The sequence below is a fragment of the Schistocerca piceifrons genome, chromosome 4, assembly GCF_021461385.2.
Source record: "Schistocerca piceifrons isolate TAMUIC-IGC-003096 chromosome 4, iqSchPice1.1, whole genome shotgun sequence".
NCBI classification, from domain to species: domain Eukaryota; kingdom Metazoa; phylum Arthropoda; class Insecta; order Orthoptera; family Acrididae; genus Schistocerca; species Schistocerca piceifrons.
In genome coordinates, this window is record NC_060141.1 from 15,429,870 (window position 1) to 15,453,597 (window position 23,728).

General features: G+C 44.3%; 1 protein-coding gene and 1 non-coding gene across 2 annotated transcripts in view; both read left to right on the forward strand.

Moving 5' to 3' along the window:
- The window catches only part of LOC124795540 (discoidin domain-containing receptor 2-like), a 590,808-nt gene that overhangs the window by 26,159 nt on the left and 540,921 nt on the right, over positions 1 to 23,728 (forward strand). The window lies entirely within an intron of this gene.
- On the forward strand, positions 17,392 to 17,466 carry Trnas-cga. Its single transcript has one exon. It is a non-coding gene; the product is annotated as a tRNA-Ser (tRNA).

Consider the following 23,728-nt stretch of genomic DNA (forward strand, 5'->3'; position numbering starts at 1 on the left):
CGCCACTATCAGTGATTGCAGACCGAGCACCGCCACACGGCAGGTCTAGAGAGACGTCCTAGCACTCGCCCCAATTGTACAGCCGACTTTGCTAGCGATGGTTCACTGACAAATTACGCTCTCATTTGCCGAGACGATAGTTAGCCTTCAGCTACGTCATTTGCTACGACCTAGCAAGGCGCCATTATCAATTGCTATTTATCTTGTGATGCATGTACCGTCAGACCGATGTTCACCAGTTATGGATTAAAGTTAAGTATTCCAGTAGCTACGTACTTTTCTTGCTAGTATAATTACTTTACCTGTTCCAGACCTCAGGCCATCCTGCGTGAGCTTAACGCGTGCCCTTCGGCCTCCCGTCCTTGTGGATTGGCTGTCTTGCCAGTCCACAACAGCAGTTTCGAATCCTGCCTCGGGCATGGGTGTGTGTGATGTCCTTAGGTTAGCTAGGTTTAAGTAGGTCTAAGTTCTAGGGGACTTATGACCTAAGACGTTGAGTCCCATAGTGCTCAGAGCCCTTTTTTTCATCCACAGTTCATTGAAAACTACCAGAAACAGTAGTATTCAATGAACTCTGGATGAAGGCCGACCAACACGCATTACATGCATTGATCAAAAATGATAGTGCATTGAGAATGGCTGATTTCTAGCTGAAATCTAGATCTGCCAATAAAATTTAAATATGACGACTGATAGCTGAAATCTATTACTTACAAAACTTAAATTTATAGTAAATTCTGGTCGACAAACCCGGTTTGCCCGGGTATTCTTTTATAGCTGTGTGCGAGACTTCACACATGGAGAATTTATTTTTCGTTTATAAAGTTTCCTTCAACACAGCGTTGGAAGTAGTGTGACTGGGGAAATGAGCGAAGAGCTTGTGTGTTCTGTTAACAAGGGAGACACACACAGAGATGGTCATGTGAAAAGGAACTGACTGTAAGGTCCACTCCTGCAACACGCACCGTCTGGTCTTGTGATTTGTTTGCGGTCAAGGCATAAGTTCGCCAGGAACTGTAAACGTTTCAAGCGAAATGGTAAACTGTTAGGGACAATCGGGGTTTGGGGTATACCAGGTGTTAAAGTATGAAACAGGAATTTCATTGCAGTAATTACACGTCTGTTGTTTGAAACTGATTAACAATATTTTATTAAAAATAATCTCCAATGCGACGAGGGTAATCCCAAAAGTAAGGTCTCCTATTTTTTGTAAATACAGAACTCTGTGTGGCAGTTGGTCACACTGTTATGAAGAGTGCTTCACGCGCTGTGTGTAGACATGCGCACGCCGCGCTGAGGCGCTCAGTCTTGGCTTGGCAGCCGTTGAGAATGGAGCTCCCGTTGGATGTTACGGCCAAGTGCGAATTGCGCGCAGTTATTCGCTTTTTGAACGCAAAGGGCACTGCGGCGAGTGAAATCCATCGCCAATTGACGGAAGTGTATGGTGAGTCGTGCATTGATGTCAAAAATGTTCGTAAGTAGTGTAGAGAGTTTGCAGCTGGTCGGAACGAAATTCACGACGAACAAAGGAGCGGGAGACCGTTAATTTCTGAGGAGACAGTGTTGAAGGTTGAGCAAAGCATGCGTGAAGACCGGCGGATCACCCTGGATGATCTCTGCACGTTGGTTCCGGAGGTTTCCCGAAGCACCGCTTACAGAATTTTAACGGAAACATTGAACTACCGGAAGGTGTGCGCGAGATGAGTATCACGCATGCTGACCGAGGACCACACGCGGCAACGAGTTGATGCCTCCCGCGCATTTCTTCACCGCCTTGCAGCCGAACAGTACAACTTTCTGGATTCATTTGTCACGGGTGACGAAACCTGGGCATACCATTTTACACCTGAGACCAAGCAACAGTTACTGCAGTGGCGACATACTTCTTCGCCAAACCCGCGGAAATTCAACCAAACACAGTCTGCCGGTAAAGTCATGACAACCGTTTTTTGGGATCGGAAAGGGGTATTATTGATCGACTTTATGCCCACTGGGACCACAATTAACGCTGACAGGTACTGTGAGACAAACGGGCAATTCAGAACCGGAGAAGAGGAATGTTGAGCAAGGGCGTACACATTCTCCATGACAACGCTCGCCCACACATCTCTCGGCAAACCGTTGCTCTCCTGCAACAGTTTCAGTGGAACATAATCACCCACCTGCCCTATAGTCCTGACCTGGCGCCCAGTGATTGTTCCCTAGGTTAAAAGAACATTTGGCCGGAAAGCAATTGAGCTACGACGACGAGGTGAAAGAAGAGGTTCATAACTTTCTGAATAGCATGGCGGCAGGGGCATACAAAAACTGCCACAGCGTCTACAAAAATGCATAAACAAAAATGGTGATTATGTCGAAAAGCTGTAAATTCATGTAAACCATTGTAGAAATAAACAGGTCTATGTACACTCCTGGAAATTGAAATAAGAACACCGTGAATTCATTGTCCCAGGAAAGGGAAACTTTATTGACACATTCCTGGGGTCAGATACATCACATGATCACACTGACAGAACCACAGGCACATAGACACAGGCAACACAGCATGCACAATGTCGGCACTAGTACAGTGTATATCCACCTTTCGCAGCAATGCAGGCTGCTATTCTCCCATGGAGACGATCGTAGAGATGCTGGATGTAGTCCTGTGGAACGGCTTGCCATGCCATTTCCACCTGGCGCCTCAGTTGGACCAGCGTTCGTGCTGGACGTGCAGACCGCGTGAGACGACGCTTCATCCAGTCCCAAACATGCTCAATGGGGGACAGATCCGGAGATCTTGCTGGCCAGGGTAGTTGACTTACACCTTCTAGAGCACGTTGGGTGGCACGGGATACATGCGGACGTGCATTGTCCTGTTGGAACAGCAAGTTCCCTTGCCGGTCTAGGAATGGTAGAACGATGGGTTCGATGACGGTTTGGATGTACCGTGCACTATTCAGTGTCCCCTCGACGATCACCAGTGGTGTACGGCCAGTGTAGGAGATCGCTCCCCACACCATGATGCCGGGTGTTGGCCCTGTGTGCCTCGGTCGTATGCAGTCCTGATTGTGGCGCTCACCTGCACGGCGCCAAACACGCATACGACCATCATTGGCACCAAGGCAGAAGCGACTCTCATCGCTGAAGACGACACGTCTCCATTCGTCCCTCCATTCACGCCTGTCGCGACACCACTGGAGGCGGGCTGCACGATGTTGGGTCGTGAGCGGAAGACGGCCTAACGGTGTGCGGGACCGTAGCCCAGCTTCATGGAGACGGTTGCGAATGGTCCTCGCCGATACCCCAGGAGCAACAGTGTCCCTAATTTGCTGGGAAGTGGCGGTGCGGTCCCCTACGGCACTACGTAGGATCCTACGGTCTTGGCGTGCATCCGTGCGTCGCTGCGGTCCGGTCCCAGGTCGACGGGCACGTGCACCTTCCGCCGACCACTGGCGACAACATCGATGTACTGTGGAGACCTCACGCCCCACGTGTTGAGCAATTCGGCGGTACGTCCACCCGGCCTCCCGCATGCCCACTATACGCCCTCGCTCAAAGTCCGTCAACTGCACATACGGTTCACGTCCACGCTGTCGCGGCATGCTACCAGTGTTAAAGACTGCGATGGAGCTCCGTATGCCACGGCAAACTGGCTGACACTGACGGCGGCGGTGCACAAATGCTGCGCAGCTAGCGCCATTCGACGGCCAACACCGCGGTTCCTGGTGTGTCCGCTGTGCCGTGTGTGTGATCATTGCTTGTACAGCCCTCTCGCAGTGTCCGGAGCGAGTATGGTGGGTCTGACACACCGGTGTCAATGTGTTCTTTTTTCCATTTCCAGGAGTGTACTTGTAGTCTTCAATCTCTTGGCCACTTTCATGTATTCTGAAAGACTCGACCGTTTGCTAGGCATTTTATTCGTAAAAAATGAAATTAAAATGTAATGAACAGGCACCCAAATCACAAACCAAACATAATAAATTCGTTTGACCTAGCAAACAGTATAAATAAAAGCTATCGAAAGAAGCAGTGCAAGGTCGTTAAGTTTTTAATACACGATGCGAAATCAATAAATCCGTACGTTTCAATCAAGTAAACACATATATGTTCCTGTTCGTAAAGATCGGACTGTGGCGCTTAATTCTGTCACTGACGTAATCTTCGCAAAATAAATATAGCACTGAGTTAAGGAAAGTAATAGTGGAATGAACTCTCCTTTAGGGTACGTCGTCGTGGTGATAAAACATACGAGCTGGTCAGCTGAGTAGACCATATTAGATAAAAGTTTAAATCACGGTATCTTTTCTCTCGTAGTCCGATTTTAATGAAATAAAGCATATCGTTGCCTCAAGCTATGCTCAACTCACATGTGATAACCATATGAAAATTCGCCTAGTGGTCCTGGAGATTAGTGTGATCAGACAAACATACAGTTTCACCGTGTTATTATTAGTGTAGAGACAGATATACATTAACAAATTCCGCTACTGCAGAAATGGTTTTCGTGCTATAGCCAGTCTGCGTTTTACATGCTGTCTGCTTTGACCTTCATTAATTACTTTACGTCCCAAATAGCACAACTCGTCTACTACTTCCAGCGCTTTATTTCCTAATCTAATTCCCACACCATCATCTGATTTAATTCTACTACATTCCAGAACCTTTGTTTGGCTTATGTTGATAATAATTTTACAATCTCTTTTCGAGACGCCATCCATTCCATTCGACGGCTCTTCCTAGTGATTTGCCCTCACGGAAGGGCAATGTCTTCAACAAACAGCGAAGTTTTTATTTCAATTCCACTCCTTCTCAACCACTTAAATGTTCATATTTCACAGAAGTCGCGTAACTTACTTAAAGCCCATAAGAAAGAATTAAACCTAATCGGAATAAATTTATCCCCACCAAATAGTTAAATGTGCATCTGTACCAGTGACTGCCAGTACTTTACTACTTTCATTACAGTTTCCTATATAACACTGCACGTACAGCTAAATGACGAGCCACTATGGAATGAAGTTGGACTCACGGAGAATGAGGGAAATACAATTAAGCAGGTAGTCAGTGCCCCATTCGCATTCGCAGAATAACCGCTTATCACTTTGCAGAGGGACTCGCCAAGCAATTATATGAAGATGGTATCTGTTCTTTCGGATCCGGACAGATACCATTTTCATATAGTTCAGGCTAATCGGCCATTGACCTCCTCCTCCTGTGCTGGATGCATACGCATTGCCCGAACTCTTATGGGACTCGGTAAGATTGTGTGCCGCGAGTAATGACTGTAATGGGCAGGGGCACTACGAATGTAGTTGGGAATGTGGGTCCCTCGGTGCGCGTGCAAGGCATAAATCCCTGCAGTCACACTATCCTGTGTGCCCTCGGTGACTCGGATAGAGCGTCTGCCATGTAAGCAGGAGATCCCGGGTTCGAGTCCCGGTCGGGGCACACATTTTCAAGTGTCCCCGTTGATGTATATCAACGCCTGTCGACAGCTTAGGGTCTTCATTTGATTATCAGTTACAGAGGTGGGCCGGGTTGTGGTTTGAAAAGAGAATCTCCAAGCGCCGACCGTTCAAAGTCATATAATGCAGATTACGTTTCCAGGATGTGCAGGGACATAGGAGACTGTTTTTAGCGAGATGTGTGGTCATGAGATATGGTCAGACTCCCGGGAGAAATACTGTTGTGAAGAGAATCAGAGGGCAGTCAAAATTCGCTGAAAAACACGGGCTGTTGAGATAACATCCCACAGAATAGAATGGCAACAGAAAGTTTAGGGCCCATTTGAACACCAAGGTTCCGCAAAACCAAATAGCTGATCGAGTGTAAAAACAGCTACTATTGGTTCATGTAAAAAAATTGGAAGTAGGAGTAAGGAGTGCTACTGTGCTTATAGCGATCCTCCCAGACTGGTTAGCACACGAAAATAGGGAAAGAGAGAGAGAAAGTAGTTCGGAGACATTTTGTAGTGGACTAACAATGCTACGAGGGCCGTTCAGAAAGTAACCTCCGGTTGATTTAAAAAAAACACCAAGTTAAATAAAAATATTTTAATATATACATCTTACAACTACATCTTCGCACTATTTTTCTACATAGTCTCCGTAGCGATTGAGGCACTTATCGTATCTCTTCACAAGCTTTGAAATTCCTTCTGCATAAAAATCACCCGCTTGTGCCTTGAGCCAGCCTGTGACCGCATCTTTGAGCTCTTCGTCGTCATCAAACCGCTGTGACCCGAGCCATTTCTTCAAATGCATGAAGAGGTGATAATCACTTGGCGCCAGGTCTGGGCTGTAAGGTGGATGGCTGATAACGTCCCACTTGAAGGACTCAAGAAGGGCCGTTGTTCTGCGAGCAGAGTGAGGACGGGCGTTATCGTGCAAAAAAACGATACCGGAAGTCAGCATACCACGGCGTTTGTTCTGTATAGCCCGTCGTAACTTTTTTATTGTTTCACAGTACACGTCTTGATTAATGGTCGTACCACGTTCCATGAATTCAACCAACAACACCCCTTTGGCATCCCAAAACACCGTTGCCATCAGTTTTCTGGCAGAAAAATCTTGCGAGGCTTTTCTTGGTTTGGTAGGCGAATTTGAATGTGCCCACATCTTTGATTGTTCTTTTGTCTCAGGGTTCACGTACTTAATCCAGGTTTCGTCACCGGTCACGATTCTGTTTAACAATGGTTCTCCTTCGTCCTCATAACGTGACAGAAAGTCTAATGCAGAGGCCATTCTTTGAGTTTTGTGGTGGTCGGTAAGAATTTTGGGCACCCATCGTGCACAGAACTTACGGTAACCCAATCTTGCTGTCACTATCTCGTACAAGAGAGTCTTAGAAATCTGTGGAAAACCAGTAGACAACTCCGACATTGAGAAACGTCGATTTTCACGAACTTTTTCATCAACTGTCTGAACGAGTTCGTCAGTCACCAATGATGGTCTACCAGTCCTCTCTTCATCATGAACGTTTTCTCGTCCACTTTTAAATAAACGTACACATTCACGGACAACTCCTTCACTCATAACTCTTGGTCCGTACACGGCATAAATCTCACGATGAATAGCTGCTGCAGAATATCCTTTGGCTGTAAAAAACCTTATGACAGCACGCACTTCACATTTGGCGGGGTTTTCTATTGCAGCACACATTTCAAACTGCCACAAAACTAAACTAGCGCAGGTACGACGTTCACTCGACCACGGCTTGATGCCGACTGACCTGTTGAGTGCGTGAACGCACAGATGGCGTCGCTACTCCCCCCACAACCCGCACTGTGATCAATCGGAGGTTACTTTCTGAACCGCCCTCGTATTTTGTCGAAAACTAACTTTCGGAGCCTGTGGCTGTGTACAAAATATAGGTTAAAATGGCTCTGAGAACTATGCGACTTAACTTCTGAGGTCATCAGTCGCCTAGAACTTAGAACCAATTAAACCTAACAAACCTAAGGACAACACACACATCCATGCCCGAGGCAGGATTCGAACCTGCGACCGGAGCGATCACGCAGTTCCAGACTGAAGCGCCTTCAACCGCACGGCCACACTGGCCGGCAAAATATAGGTTGACTCTTACAGACAAGATAACAGCAGACAGCTACTTTTTTTATAATGCTATTTAATTCTTCAAACAAATAAATAGCTTTATAAAAAGTGGCTGGTCACTTTTGTCTTCTCTGCAAGAGTCAACCTATATCAAAGACTAACAAATTTTTTAACTGGCCAACCACCTGAAACGCAAGTAAGGTAGGCATTACAGCGTCATATAAGACAACACCTTACTCGTCGGCACTCTCAGGATTTTTTACTCAGCCAGTCACAACTGACGTGGCACCAAAAAACACTGAGCACACAGTTTTACTTGTCAGAAGTGCTCTAGAGCAACTTAAAGTTCCTTGACTGTCCGCTTCTCTATGTGCAGAAGATCACTCCTTCTCCTTACGAGGCTGGCGGCTTCACGGGCAGACTTCACTTCCAGATGACTTCTCCACTCTCGTCTATTGCGAGAGGCTCTCGTTTGGCTGAGTTGAATTAAGACGCAGACAGAGAGGAGTTGTTAGTTCAGAGCTACTGACTGACTTTGAAGCCACTCCAATTACCACTTGCAGATTATAAGTAAGGTGAAATCCAGCCGTAACAGCGAACCGAATTGCAGGAAAAGATGAATTTTTGTAACAGGATTCCGCAATATCAGTCTACGTTCTAAAGACTTGTTTGAGTTCTACACGCCTTCATCTCCAGCAATAGCTACACAAGAGACGACAAGAACTTAACGAGGTGGTTCGAAATGCATATATTGTCTGAAATAGTGGGGCATGGGAGATGAGTGTGTGAAACTTCGAGTAGACTGGCAAGACTTCTTCCAGGGGACCAGTGACAGATGACAAGCGGTTTGTGCGAAATGGCCGATTACGTTGCTTCTCCAGCAGGTGGGCGTGACTGCTGTTCTGGGTCTGGCTGGCAGTGTTGTCTCGGCACTTCTGTACTTCCAGCACTTCTGTACTTCCAGCACTGTTTTGACAATGAACGGTACCGCTAGACTCACTTAAGCCGCTTCGCGATTCAAAGATAAATGTTGGAAAGAGTTTCTGATCCCTTCCATCAACTTTTGGCACCAGAGAGGACGGTCATTTGGTGTATGTTGAAGGGGAACGGAGCATTAGAGCAGTAAGTCTCCGCTTGTGGTGCAGTTGGCCCCTACTCGCGGTCAGTATAGCTGTGGGATACAGCACCATAGACTACGATATATTGGAGAACTGTGTCAACAGTCACCTGCAACACGTGTAGATGTTGAACTCATCATATGAGCTAAGGAAAGCAGGTCACTGAAATATAGACTCGTCGCCACCAATCCAGCTAAGGTCAGGTCAGCACTACCTGTCTCATTTTACGAGCGTTGCCCGGAAAGTAATGCACCGCATTTTTTTTTCTCAGACAAAAAGAATGCTACGAATGCGAAACGTACGTATGTGTTATTTGAAGTCTCCCCGAGTTTCCATCACTTCCGACAGATAGCGTAGCTGCAAGACAGTTTCAAAATAGCGTCTATAGATGATTTATGTTACAAGCAACATGCTGTCAATGATTCTCTCACTACATAGAAAGAAGTTGTGGGAATTATTCACAAACGCTTATGAAAAGCCTTTGGAGCAGCTGCTGTCGACAAGTGTGCAGTTAGTCGCTGGGCGCGAAAGGTGAGGTCATCAGAAGGCGGTTCGGTGGAGCTCCACGATTTGCAGCGGTCAGGGAGACCATCCACGGTTGTAACACCTGACACGTTGCGGCGAGCTGATGTTGTCATTCGCGAGGATAGACGCATTACGACTGGGCAGTTGGCGCTGAATCTGTCAATCGGCACTGGCTCCACCACCAGGACAAGGATTGGTACCGACACAGCATAAACGGGATGGAGATTACGTGGAAAAATAGGTTGTGTAGATAAAACAACATTCTTTTGTGTGTGTAATTCCCATTATTGTTGAAGAAAATTCTTGAAGAAAAAAAATGCGGTGCATTACTTTCTGGGCAACCCCCGTACATTCCTCAGCACCTTCAAAAATGTTCCCAAAAATTTTAGCATACGAAAATATTCTCGCTTTTTTATACTGAGAGAGGAGACAGTGGCAGTGGGACAGAGACGGAAAAGAAATAAATACTGGAAGGTAGCAGATAGCGGTTGTAGTATAGAAAGAGCGAAGGATAGAACGGCGGCATGAGAGAAAGAGTGGGACATAGCGGTGGTGGAATATAGTTGACACTGACAGAATAGTGCCAAGAAAAGAGTGAAGAAGACTGCTAGTAGGAGAGGCAGAAACAGAAGGAAAAAGTGGAAGGGATGGGAGAGGCAGTGATAATGGGAGGCAGAGTCTATGATCACGATAACGAGGAAGCCAGAGATGATGATAGTGAGAAGAGAAAGCAGCAATGAGGAGGAATGAGTGAGATAATAACAGGAGCAGAGAGCAAGAGGGAGACAGTGAGACGAGACTGTAGTAGCAGGACGGAACGAAGAGGACTGTGGCTGGAAAATAGGAGAAAGTGACAGTGAGACAAAGAGATAATGACAATGAATTGGGCTGAATGAGCGAGAGAGAATGGGCAAGTGGCTGGGTATGAGCGATAGACTGGTGGGTGTGAGGGTGTTACAGTTAGGAGAGCTTGTGCGAGTGAGAGGTGAGTTGCATGTTAAGAAGAACGCGAATATGATCTATGCCACAATTTTGAGAAAAATTTTGAATAGTTTTGAGGAAGGTAGAATGAAGCAGCTATTAACCTAGTATTCAATCAGAGTCTTCTAATAAACAGAAACATATTCGCCTTTTTTGCGCTCCGACAGGAGCATTTTTCTGCCGAAACCGCAGTCGCATAAAGGAATCGGCATAATTTCCCCTGAACAGCGAGAACTAAGAAAATGCAATATATACAAGATGTTTCGCAATTCATGTTACTAGACTTACTTGATCGATCTTTACATAGGAACCCATGTTCAGAAACCTCATCCACCGACGCTACAGCGCGTCAAAGTTACAGGCGCAGACTCCTGTGGATTTATGTACATCCAGCGTGACATCGCGATGATGTTACAAACTTCAAGAATCATAACGGAGGATAAACGTATCAGTTTGAGGTAAGGGTCTCTGTACCGGAAAGCAACGAGTCGAAATTTATAAGTAAAAACCGTTATGATATCACCGAAAGGCGGAATACATGTATCGGTGCTGTCGTTGCTAGGATTGTAGGCTACGCAACTTTCAGAGGTGGTAGTATGGACGAAAACTAGGAAAAATATCCAGTAAACATGAGCTCTAAAATGCATACCTTACGAGCTATGAGCACTTGTGCAGTAGATGAGATGTGTGTAACAGTACGGAAGATGAACAAGTGCCCATATTTCCTCAGATTTGTATTTTAGAGTTCTTGTTTGCTGGACATTATTTCCTTGTTGCAATCCATACCACCACCTCCGAAAGTTGCCTACCCTACAGTCTTAACAACAACAGCACCGATACATGTATTCCGCTGTCAGAGGTATCAGAACGGTTCCGCATATAACTTTCGACTCGGTCGTTTCCGGTACAGTCATCCTTACCGTAAACTGATGTATTTATCCTTGTCCATCACACTAAAAAGCTTGTAATATCATCGGGGAATCAATCTGTATATACGAGGTCTGTTGAAAAAATATCGGAACATTCGTAATTTCGTGGGAAATGGTGTGTTGGAGCGAAATGCGTTTGGAATCCCTGCACATGCCTGTATTTAATGTACAACTGCCGGAAGTTTCGTTGTTGTACTTTTTTAGTTATTGTTCAGTGCTGTATTGAGCAGAACGTTGTGTCGTACAGTTTGCGAATTTCGAGATGGCAAAGTTAGAGAAGCAAGGAGCCTGCACTAAATTTTGCGTGAAACTCAAGGAAGCCATTACAGACACACAAAAAATTATGCAGGAAGCCTACGGTGCTGAGTGCTCAAGCCGTGGTAGGTGTTACGAAGGGTTCACACGGTTTAGAAATGACCGGACGCCCTTCGACGTCTGCCGGCGACGCCCAAGTCAGGAACGTCAATGAAACTGTGCGTGCCAATCGAAGACTGACCGTCGGAGAGAGTACAGACCGAGTGTAATATTTCAGTTGGTTCGTGTCATGAAATCCTGACACAGCATCTTGGAACACGTTCTGTTGCCGCCAAGTTCGTCCCGCCGCTCATGAGTCAAGGCCAGATCGCATCTTGAAGAGCTTTTGGATCGCGTAAAGGAGAACGAGATGTTCCGACGTGGGTCTAAGGTTATTACGTTTAGTCCAACATTCAGTCTTCACAGTGGATCAGGAAAGTGTCCTCAATACCAAAAAAAGCTCCTCAGGTCACGTCAAATAACAAAGCCATGCTGACAGTCTTATTAGACTTTGAAGGACATGCACCAAGACTGCTTCCGAAGTGGAAACGGCGTTCGGAACGGTGTATCAGTTGTGAAGGAGAGTATTTCGGAGGAGGCCATGCGCAGTAAGTGAAAGGTAAGCGTAGAAAAATTTTGTGCACAATGTTTCGGAATTGTTTGTACAGATCCATTACGTACATTAAAGACGCCTATACCTTTGACTTTCTGTGGCATCGTTGGATGACGTTGCCAGACATGGATTTCTATGTAAAACTAGATCTACTAAGTCGCCTCTAAAACCTCTAGAATAGTGTAGCAAGAATTGTGAAACACATTGTACAATGACAGCTAAATCTGCAATACTTCTCATCGTGGTCGATAACGCTAAACGCGCTTTTTACAGGAACTACAGACAATGATTGCTATATATCAGAGAGAATTCTGTAATGAGTGAAAAGGCTGCATCCTGATTTCAGAGCGGGGTAAATGCCCCCCCCTTCCCCCTCCCGCAATTGCCGACTTCTATGACTGCATATACGAGGTGCGACAATAAAGTAATGAGACTGATGTGAAAAAAAAATGTTGCTTATCCTTTTAGTCAAGTCCAGTGTTGTCTCCTTCAAAGTAGTTCCCTTCTGATTGCACACACTTTTTCCAGCGCTTCTGCCATTGATGTTAACATTTCTGGAACTCATATTCCGTAATATCCTCCAAGACCCTCGTCATAGCTTTTTGGACATCTTGTGTTGTTTGAAAATGGTGTCACTTGATTGCCGTTTTGACTCTTGGAAATAGAAAAAGTCGCACGGAACGATATCTGGTGAATAAGGAGGCTGTGGTAGTACTGAAATTTAAGGTTAAAAATTGCTGTACCGGCAGAGCAGTATGGGATGACGCATTATCATGATGCAGAATCCAATTATCAGCAACGTTGGCACTTTTTTCGAAGTTTATCTTAAATTTATTTTTAGTAATATTGGTTAACTGTTTGTCGAGGAGCCACCCACTCTTTATGAACATCTCCCTTGGAATCAAAGAAGCACACAAACATGCATTTCACTTTTGACTTTGACATGCGAGCTTTTCTTGGTCTGGGTGATCCGTTCGAGCACCATTGCGAACTTTGGCGCTTTGTCTCTAGATCGCATTGAAAAAACAACTTTCATCATCAGTGATAACACGGCTCAACAATTCGGGATTGATTTCCGTTTGATCTAATCGATCGGCTGCCACATTTTTCCGTGTTTCTCGCTGTTGTGGTGTGAGATTTTTGGGGACACTTTTTGCACAAATCTTTCTCATGCCAAGCTCCTTAGTTATTATTAGACGAACCGTTTCTCGATTGATGTTCAGTTCAAAATGGTTCAAATGGCTCTGAGCAATATGGGACTTAACTTCTGAGGTCATCAGCCCCCCCAGAACTTAGAACTACTTAAACCTAACTAACCTAAGGACATCACACACATCCATGCCCGAGGCCGGATTCGAACCTGCGACTGTAGCGGTCGCGCGGTTCCCGACTGTAGCGCCTAGACCCGCTCGGCCACCGCTGCCGGCGATGTTCAGTTCTTCTGCAATCATTTTCACCGATAATCTTCGATCAGACCGTACGAGTTCACGCACCCTGGCCAATTTGACATCCTTCTGTGTGGTTGATGTTCGTCCACTGCGTTTTTCATCTTCAACTTTCGTTCTGCCTTCACTAAACATTTTAAGCCAACTAAAACCTTGAGTACATTACCTCCTCTCCGAAATCCTCCTGAAGCTTACCGTAAACTGTCATCGCGTTTTCACCCACTTTAAAAAAAATAAATGGCATACCGTTGCGGTTTCATTTCCGTGGCGAGAGACACAAACACGTGTTAACTTATTACAGCACAACTCACAACTGAGAAGTTGCATCGATATGCAGCTTGGACTAGATGCAGCTTATAGACCGAGGTCAAAGATATTGTGCCCACGAAAGCCTGCAGGATTGCCACACCTTGCAAAGAAAATCAGTCTCATTATTGTCGCAGCGCTTGGGTTAGCAGCTGCAACGCGCGCCTGCGCTGTATACTGCCCGCTGCGCGCGGTCCCAGGCATTGCCATCTTTGGCTCGCAGCAGCCGCGCCGGGCCGGGCCGAGCCGTTTCCCTGTCCCCGGGCTCTTGAACACGTCACGCGCATGCCGGTGCTTTGCCGGGAGCCGGAATTAACTTGTCACTCTGCCGGACACTCAAAGAGTGCGCCCCTCTGCGCCACGAGGGTGCGCTGATTGATTTGTCACAAACAAGCGGCGTCTGCTCCACTAAGAATTCACAAACGACCTGTGCAAACCTGCGCCAGCGCTCGCCGCAGACATTAACGTACCTGCCACGCTTCTGTTCATACATTTACATCTGATACCGCAACGTTAGTTACAGTCCTGAAACGCAACGTGAGCATAATACTTGCTGCACCCACCAGATCAACTCCTGGTTGTGTTAATAAGTAATTAACGTAAAACTGCTGCTTTAGTTCTCTTGTTTGGACACAGAAAATTTGGGACTTGATTTCTGAGGGTGTTTTCGTTCCAACTACAAAAAAAAAATGCCCGTTTGTCTCACCAGATGCGTTTCGCTTTATTGAGGTAAAGCATCATCAGTTGTTTGAAGTTGTAAGGTATTTCGAATGTGATTTTTTTAAGATTGAAAAACAGTCAGGAATTGTAAGGCAACTACGGTCAATATGACCGCACCAATGAATGAAACTAGATGAAATGATATTGTGGTGGTGTTCAGTCCACAGACTGGTTTGATGCAGGTCTCCATGCTACTTATCCTGTGCAAGCCCCTTCATCTCCCAGTACCTACTGCAACCTACCCCCTTCTGAAACTGCTTACTGTATTCATCTCTTGGTCCCCCTCTACGATTTTTACACCCCCCCCCCCCCCCCATCGACGCTTTCCTCCAGTACTAAATTAGTGATCCCTAGATGCCCCAGAATGTGTCCTACCAACCGATCCCTTCTTTTAGTCAGGTTGTACCACAAATTTCTCTTCTCCCCAATTCAGTTTCATATCAGCGCACTCTCCGCTGCAGAGTGAAAATCTCATTCTGCATAAAATACGTAATTACAAATCAATGAGAAAACTGGTATTTACGCTTCAGCATAGACATCAGCTTTAATTTAGCGTAGCAAGAATTGAATAAAGCACATGTCATGCTATAACCGGCTTCTAAGCAACTCTGAATTTGTAACCCATCTGCACGTATTGCACTGCTCGGAGACACGTGACCGGATACCTACGCACGGAGTGATGTCAATATGCAGTGCAACCTAAACTGACACGCACAGATAAACGTAGTCACTGAATATCAGCTGGGCTGATCTTACCGGATTTCTTGTTCATCATGGCGTCTGCTCAAGAGCGTAGATCTCCAGCGTGCAAAAGCAAAATTCCTTCTCAGCACCGTGTAACCTAGAATGTAGCTTTCTAACTCAGAACACAGACTAGACTGCAACAGACTAGAACTAGTAACAGTAATGCCGAACTCTCTTCGACCAAAGAAGCCACTGGGCTTTCAGCCCCTGAGTGATTGCTACTGGACGAGCAGGAAACGACTCACCAAACATTTCATACTGACAAGGTGATTAAGTAAAGAGGTTTCGAGATAGATAGTCGACGGCGAAGCTTCTTAAAGCGAGATAATAGTAAAATAAGTATCACGATTCACAAAAGGTAAAATATACTGTGAGGTAACCAAAGTGCTGACACGGCCCTCAGGTTTAGTGGTAAGGTGGTTCATTGGAAAGCTCGTCAAAAAATAAACACAGATCAAGCATGAAATGAGGAAGAAGGTGTACTGAACTGTGAAAAAAGAAGCAAAATAGAATCAGGGAACATTCCAAGAACAAGAAGTGCAATAAAGAGCAGCCTGAAACATTAACGGCGTCGTGGGCAAGCGGTCATCGTGTTGGCCTGCGGAGAGGGTGAGTCGTATTCAAAACACCCTGGTGCTACTTATTTATTTTTATTTTCGCAACATTACGAACTGTCCGTCCCGTCAATGAAATGTTTTTTTCTCTTTCTGTAATCTTGGTAGTTGTCATACTATATATTGGTTATAGAATACGAGCCACGTGGTAAGAATACGTTGCCATCGCAAGTAAATGTGATGGACAGTGAGAGCAGGCGAGATAGCACACAGACGTCTCGAAGAAATTGAAAGCAAATAAATGGGTGTGAACTTTGTTACAACAAAGGAATTAGAGAGTCAAGGCTTCCGAAACGGAAAGCAACATAGAAAACGTTAAAAACTCACAGAGAAACTGTGTCGTTGTGAGACTGTTGCCTTCACTTGTCGTTGCTTATGTGACAAACTATTATGTTTTGATCATTTCCTTGGGAGTGATCACATTTATACGCTCAACTAAATCGGAAGGGAGGCATATATCACTCACATACCAGCCGTAAAAATTACGTGCGTCGATAAGAGATTCTTGTCAATAACACACATACTGTCACGAATGCCGTGTATGACACATCAGACTTTTTTTCCGGTGGAGGATTAGGTTGACTTATCTCCTCGTCATGAAACGTTTGCTGTTGCCATTCGAAAGTCACTTCATTTCGGCTGCTAATAGAGTAGCTGCGCAGAATCAGCTGTCGTTATAGGTCTCCACCGTACACTTCGCTGTTGCAAACGGACGTTACGGCACGACACAGAAATAAATGTCAATAAAGCTGGGGAGTTTCCCCTGTGAGAAACAGCCACCTTTCAACTTCAGTGCCACGAGTCACGTCAACAGTTGAGATCACGTGACCGTCTAGTACCGGTCCTACACTATCTACAGCACTCCATGGCGACCAGGTCACCTTTTATGAGGTGTAACGTAATTAAGCCAACTTTACATTAGGAATCCTACGATATTTTCGTTTACGTAAAAGGAGAAAAATTCGATCAGGAAACTATCTCTACAAAAAAAATTCACGATTAAATATTTATATTCAATCTGTTTAAAGTAATGTTGAAGTTCTAACATGAACTATTCTGAAACTTCCTGGCAGATTAAAACTGTGTGCCCGACCGAGACTCGAACTCGGGACCTTTGCCTTTCGCGGGCAAGTGCTCTACCAACTGAGCTACCGAAGCACGACTCACGCCCGGTACTCACAGCTTTACTTCTGCCAGTACCTCGTCTCCTACCTTCCAAACTTTACAGAAGCTCTCCTGCGAACCTGCAGAACTAGCACTCCTGAAAGAAAGGATATTGCGGAGACATGGCTTAGCCCGCGAAAGGCAAAGGTCCCGAGTTCGAGTCTCTATCCGGCACACAGTTATAATCTGCCAGGAAGTTTCATATCAGCGCACACTCCGCTGCAGAGTGAAAATCTCGTTCTGGAAACATCCCCCAGGCTGTGGCTAAGCCATGTCTCCGCAATATCCTTTCTTTCAGGAGTGCTAGTTCTGCAAGGTTCGCAGGAAGCTTCTGTAAAGTTTGGAAGGTAGGAGACGAGGTACTCGCAGAAGTAAAGCTGTGAGTACCGTCCGTAAGTCGTGCTACGGTAGCTCAGTTGGTAGAGCACTTGCCCGCGAAAGGCAAAGGTCCCGAGTTCGAGTCTCGGTCGGGCATACAGTTTTAATCTGCCAGGAAGTTTCATATCAGCGCACACTCCGCTGCAGAGTGAAAATCTCATTCTGGATGAACTATTCTAATTTTAATTCTATTAGTTTTGGTAACAATGTACCAGCTACGACAAAAACCTTAACTCCTCTCTTTGCACAGTATCTCTGCTCTTCTTCATTGTGTAGAGACTGGTCGGAAGTGGTCGTAAATGAAAGTCGAGTCGTTTTGTTCTGCAGAAAGCGGACGTATTTTTTGCATTGTTTGTTCACGTTGTACCTTCGTGATATGTGAAAAGTTGTAGGTTACAGACGTTCCAAAGTTGAAGTACTTCACTTTAGTATTTCGAGAATTACCCTATTTTTACAATGATTTCATCAGTTAATTTTCTCCGTTCTAGAAAGAAACCTGCGGACGTTATCGTATCCTCAAGGAAGATACCTACGCCAGCATCAAACTAATAAGCAAACCAAAATTTTATATTTTCATATGTGGATATGCCCTCTAATGCACCTCACATCAAAATAATAACTATTGTCCGGTCTGCGGAAAAGTCGTTGAATATACAGCACTGAAGAGGCTCATTAAAGGAGTTAGTGTATTTTTTCCGATGAGCTTACGTATAGAAACTCCATGGCGTGGAAAAAATACTGGCTGAATCTGCGAAATGAAAGCTACATGAATGTATGGACACATACGGTTAGTGATCCTTCGTTTTATTTCTTACTTCAGGTTGAAACCTTCCCGTCTCCTCTACACCTCTTTTGTTAATGATAACCTTCCCTTTTACGGTAACCTATGTAACCTTCCCATAGGATTTCTATCTCTTGCTTAATAATAACAAATGAAATCTTCCCTTTGAAATTTATTCTCTTTCTCAATCTTCGCATACAAATTTAATTGCTGCTTATTAAAAGTGATTTTCTGATTATTTCCATGAAACATAGAATGTGTCGTCGTCGTGGCCCTCAGTCGTTATCTGCAATAACCCAAAACTGTTCCTTATCTTTTTTTTTTTTTTTTTTTTTTTTTTTTTTTTTTTTTTTTTTTTTTTTTTTACTGTATCGCCATCTGACTGCTACATCGAACTGCGACGTGAATATACTTACTCTGGTTTACTATACTCTATTAACTGCTGGTGGTCTGTCATAATAAGTGGCTGTATTTATTACCAAAGCTGACGTTATTCTTTAACAGCGAAGCTGACGTTATTCTTTAATTAATTTGACTGAAGTTACGTAATTTTTCTTGACAACAATAACATTTTTGCAAAGTTTTATGTTGATGGTTTTGGGATGGATTATAATCAGTAATGCAACATTGCTAGCAAAAATTAATTATATTCTGAAAACTCTTCAAATATTTGCTGTTGGTAATGAAATGATTTTACAAACGTTCAAGTGGGACTTAATTTTTACAATAATCTTACAACCAGCACTGCGCAAACATACCTTCAGCAGTCTTGAGTTTCGGAAAGAAAATAATTCAATAATATTAGTTCCTCTTATGATAATAGTTAGCTGATGTCTCTGTACATCCGTTTATAATCTCTTGTAAATCATAGCTGGTGGCTGGCAGGCACACCGCTCCTCTCAACCTCTCGCTTCAGACCTGCCACCGACTCGCTTCACATCTCGCTTACTACTGACTTCCTACGAACGCTAAAGTGCGGTCTCTCCTGCCAACAATGCTTTCTGGTGCCGACAATCCCTGCTAGCGTTACAAAATGTATCAATGCGCGGTCTTTCCCGCTCTTTTCTTAAAATGTATCCACACGCGGTCTCTCCCGCCTTTTTTAAAAATTATATCAATTTGCGGTCTCTCTTGCCAACAATACTTTGGTGCAGACATTCCCTGGTACCACAATTATTTACAACATGACAAATATCAATTATTCCTACTTAATCCTATTAATAAAATATAAACATCTTTCATAAATTGTGGTTTGACAATAGACAATAGAAATATACACATCTTACAAGGTTTACTTTCCAGTGCACAGAAACTACGACTTTAATTTGTCGAAAATTCAGATAAGTATAAAACATAACACATAAAATTCGGTAGTTTTCGGAGGTGTATCTCAGTTCTTTGTCTATTATCGGAAAATAAGTGACAACGTCGAAGCATTCTGCTCTGGTATCATTGAAGGAAGACCTTTCTTTAGTTGAGGAATTTTAAGATGTTCGGACATTCATTTGAAATCTGGACTTCCTTAATATAAGTACAACCTCTTAGAAATAGTTAAACTTCACCCATGGCTAATGACCACAGGTATCTTAACTGCACTAAGTCCACCTCTATCGACTTTTACATTGTAATACTTGCAGCTCTGCCTGCAAAATGCGGCCTCCCTTGTACACCAAAATACTAAAGAACTGCGCCACAATGCGGTTGCAGCTGTTAATTGCTCCTCTTCATCTTAACCACTGTCCAACAAGCGGAAGGAAAGAAAGGTATGATACAAGGGATTAACGTCCCGTCGACAACGCGGTCATTAGAGACGGAGCACCAACTACTTAGTGGACCTGCCCTTAGAGAACTGCAAAAGACGAACATCTGCGTGGTCGTTCGGGGATCTATGACGCTGCATTCCCGAATCCGATTCAACTTTTCTAACCACCGCGCCACCAAAGTTCCAGAACTAGAGAACCAATGTGCAGCACTGTGGATGATACTGAAGAGAAGACTGCAAGTAAGCACGAACAGTTTTGAAGATTTTGTAGATTTGCAACGCTTGTGGCATCTTCAATTGAAACAAGGTGTTTCGTTTTGTGCAGCGAGTGGTAACAACTGGAAAGACAGACGGCTCATCCGATTAAGTACATGAGGAGAACTTCTCACTAATGACTAACGTAAAGTGAAAGAACAGCAAAAATAAAAAAAAGTTAATGCTATCCGCTAACATCATACTATTTTGAATTGAGTTTACGAAGAGGATAAGATGTTAAACCTGAGATTAAAAATTGGGTGAACTGCCAATTGCATACGAGGTGGCATTGCTTTACTGGCAGATTAAGGAAAGAATATGAACAGTCTGCTGAATGTACTGGCAACAACTCACAAACAGCGAAAATAAAACAGAAATAAAAACAAGTATCAGTAGTACGCTGAACAGGTGAGCCAGTTGTCTGAAGACGGCTCTCTAAACATCTGAAACTTGACATGTAAAATAATGTTTTTATTTAGGGAGTATTACTTGCACAGACAGAGAATCCTATGCACAACATTATAATGAGATGTAGACTGTGTCATAGAGTAACATTATGAAACCATGTTTGAGTCATCATTACATGTATCCACCATCAGGGTACGTTATACTATTGTGGTAAAGCAACTGTAATATTCTCTCTTCAGTCTTGCCCATATAGTTACTTAAAAAAATCGTCACCGCCTCCAGACGCCACGGAACTTGCACAGCGTCACGAAAGCAGCTACCTACAAATTCGTCAACATGTTGTTTTTGTTGTTGTTGTTGTGGTCTTCAGTCCTGAGACTGGTTTGATGCAGCTCTCCATGCTGCTCTATCCTGTGCAAGCTTCTTCATCTCCCAGTACCTACTGCAACCTACATCGTTCTGAATCTGCTTAGTGTCTTGATCTCTTGGTCTCCCTCTACGATTTTTACCCTCCACGCTGCCCTCCAATGCTAAATTTGTGATCCCTTGATGCCTCAAAACATGTCCTACCAACCGATCCCTTCTTCTAGTCAAGTTGCGCAACAAACTTCTCTTCTCCCCAATCCTATTCAATACGTCCTCATTAGTTACGTGATCTACCCACCTTATCTTCAGCATTCTTCAACATGGGTGAACGCAATTCCATCTCAAGTTAAAATCACTTGAGAAACTCTGTTGCCTTTTCCTCACTGCCGACATCCACATGGGGGATTTTATTTATGTTTATTTTAAGGAATTTAAGGAACTGTAGAGACGGCAGTGTGTTAAAATCAAAGTGTATTGTGATGAAGACCACGCCGAACAGCTGGCAAAAACTGCTTCATCATTTTACAATATGATGCAGTTTACGACTCAGAAGTATTTCGTGGAAATTGATTCAGACCCCCAAAAGGATATGATCTTTCGTGTGAAACTTGTTAAACCTACTTATGAACTTCAAGACAAGGGAGGTGTTCGTTAAATCATTCAGCTGGATCGTGCTATGACAGCTGTAAAATGGGTAACATTATTATAATTGTTATTATTGTCACATTTTTATTATTATTACAGTGATAATAATAGTAGCTACGAGCGGTGGAGATTCACATGTACAGGAGACTCACCAGAACCAGCTGGGCGGAGATGAGAACCAATCACAAAAACCTAAAAGAAATAAATTAAGGATTCCAAGAAAATAGCTAACAGAAACAAAAAAGACGATGTTGCTAGCTACAATGAGGAGGCACAATTAATGTGATAGCCTGCCGTGTTGGCCGAGCGGTTCTAGGGGCTTTAGTCTGGAACCGCGCGACCGCTACGGTCGCCGGTTCGAATCCTGCCTCGGGCATGGATGTGTGTGATGTCCTTAGGCTAGTTAGGTTTAAGTAGTTCTAAGTTCTAGGGGACTAGTGACCTCAGATGTTAAGTCCCATAGTGGTCGGAGCCATTTGAACCAATTAATGTGATACCTTCTAATATCGTGTCGGACCTGGCGCACTGGAGCAACAAGTCGTTGGAAGTCCCCTGCAGAAATACTGAGTCATACTTCCTCTATAGCCGTCAATATCAATAATTCCGAAGGTGTTGCCGGTACAGGAATTATTCCCATAAACGTTCGATGGGATTCATATCGCGTGAAGTGAGTGGCCAAATTAGTCGCTCGAATCGTCCAGAATGCTCTTCAAACCAGTCTCGAACAATTGTGGCCCTGAGACATTGCGTATCGTCATCCAAAAAAATTCCAACGTTGTTCGGGAACGTGAGGTCCAGGAATGCTGCAGATGGTCTCCAAGTAACTGAACGTAGCCATTTCCAGTCAATGATCGGTTCAGTTGGACCAGAGGACCCAGTCCATTCTGTGTAAACACAGCCCACACCGTTATGGAGCCACAGCCAGTTCGCACAGTGCCTTGTTGACAACTTGGGTCCATGGCCTCGTGGGGTCTGCGCCACACTCGAACCCTACCATCAGCTCTTACCAACTGAAATGTGACCGGGCCAGGTTTTCCAGTCGTCTAGGGTCCAAACCGATATGGTTACGAACCCAGAGGAGGCCCTCCAAGCGATGTCGTGCTTTTAGCAAAGGCACTGGCGTAGTTCATCTGCTGCTGTAGCCCATTAACGACAAATTTCGCCAAACAGTCCTGACGGATACGTTCGTCATACTCCCCACACTGACTTCTGCGGTTATTTCACACAGTGGTGCTTGTCTCTCAGCACTGGCAACTCTAGGCGAACGCCGCGGTTCTCAGGTCATTAAGTGAAGGCAGTTGGCCTTTGCGCCGCGAGTGGTGAGAGTTAACGCCTGAAATTTTGCATTCCCTACATACTGCCGATAGTGCGGATATCGGAATATTGAATTTCCTATCAATTTCCGAAACGAAATGTCCCATGTGTGTAGCTGCAATTAAAGCTGTGTGTTCAAAAGTCTGTTAATTGACGTCGTGCGGTCACAACCACATCGGACATCTTTTCGCATGGATCACTTGAGTACAATTGATGGTTCCATCAATGCATTACCCTTTTGTACCTCGAGTACGTGATGCTGCTGCCATCTGCATACGCGTACACCGCTATCCCATGACTTTTGTCACCTCAGTGTATACACGAAGATAAAACAAATAAAAGACAACATTTCTGGAGCTGTGTCTTCTGTAAAAGAAGCTGAAGATTAAGGAAACGATTCTTTGAAGACGTGACGGGGTCTCTGTGATACATTACCATGTGATACCAAACGAAGCTGGGTGGGCTGGGAAAATCGGTGGCAGTGACGAGCTTATTGTTTTGTTCAGTAACAGGTACAAAGCTTTAGTGTTTTGGTAGAGTAAACAATTTCTTTTCGGATTAGGAAATTACTTGAAATGGAAGGAAACTGGAAACAACAAAAGGCAAATACTACAGAATGAGTAACTCAATCGGAATTTCTATGGACTATGAGTATTCTTAGGTCAGCTAAAGGGTTGAAAACGATTTCAACTGAATTCTGAAACACAGTGACTTAATGTAGTGAGAGTTTTGAACTTACTACACTATCCTAATAGTGAAGGTTTCCTGTTTCGTTTTTATACGATAAGTTTGTCATTTTTCACCCATTTACACCACACTTCAGGAAGA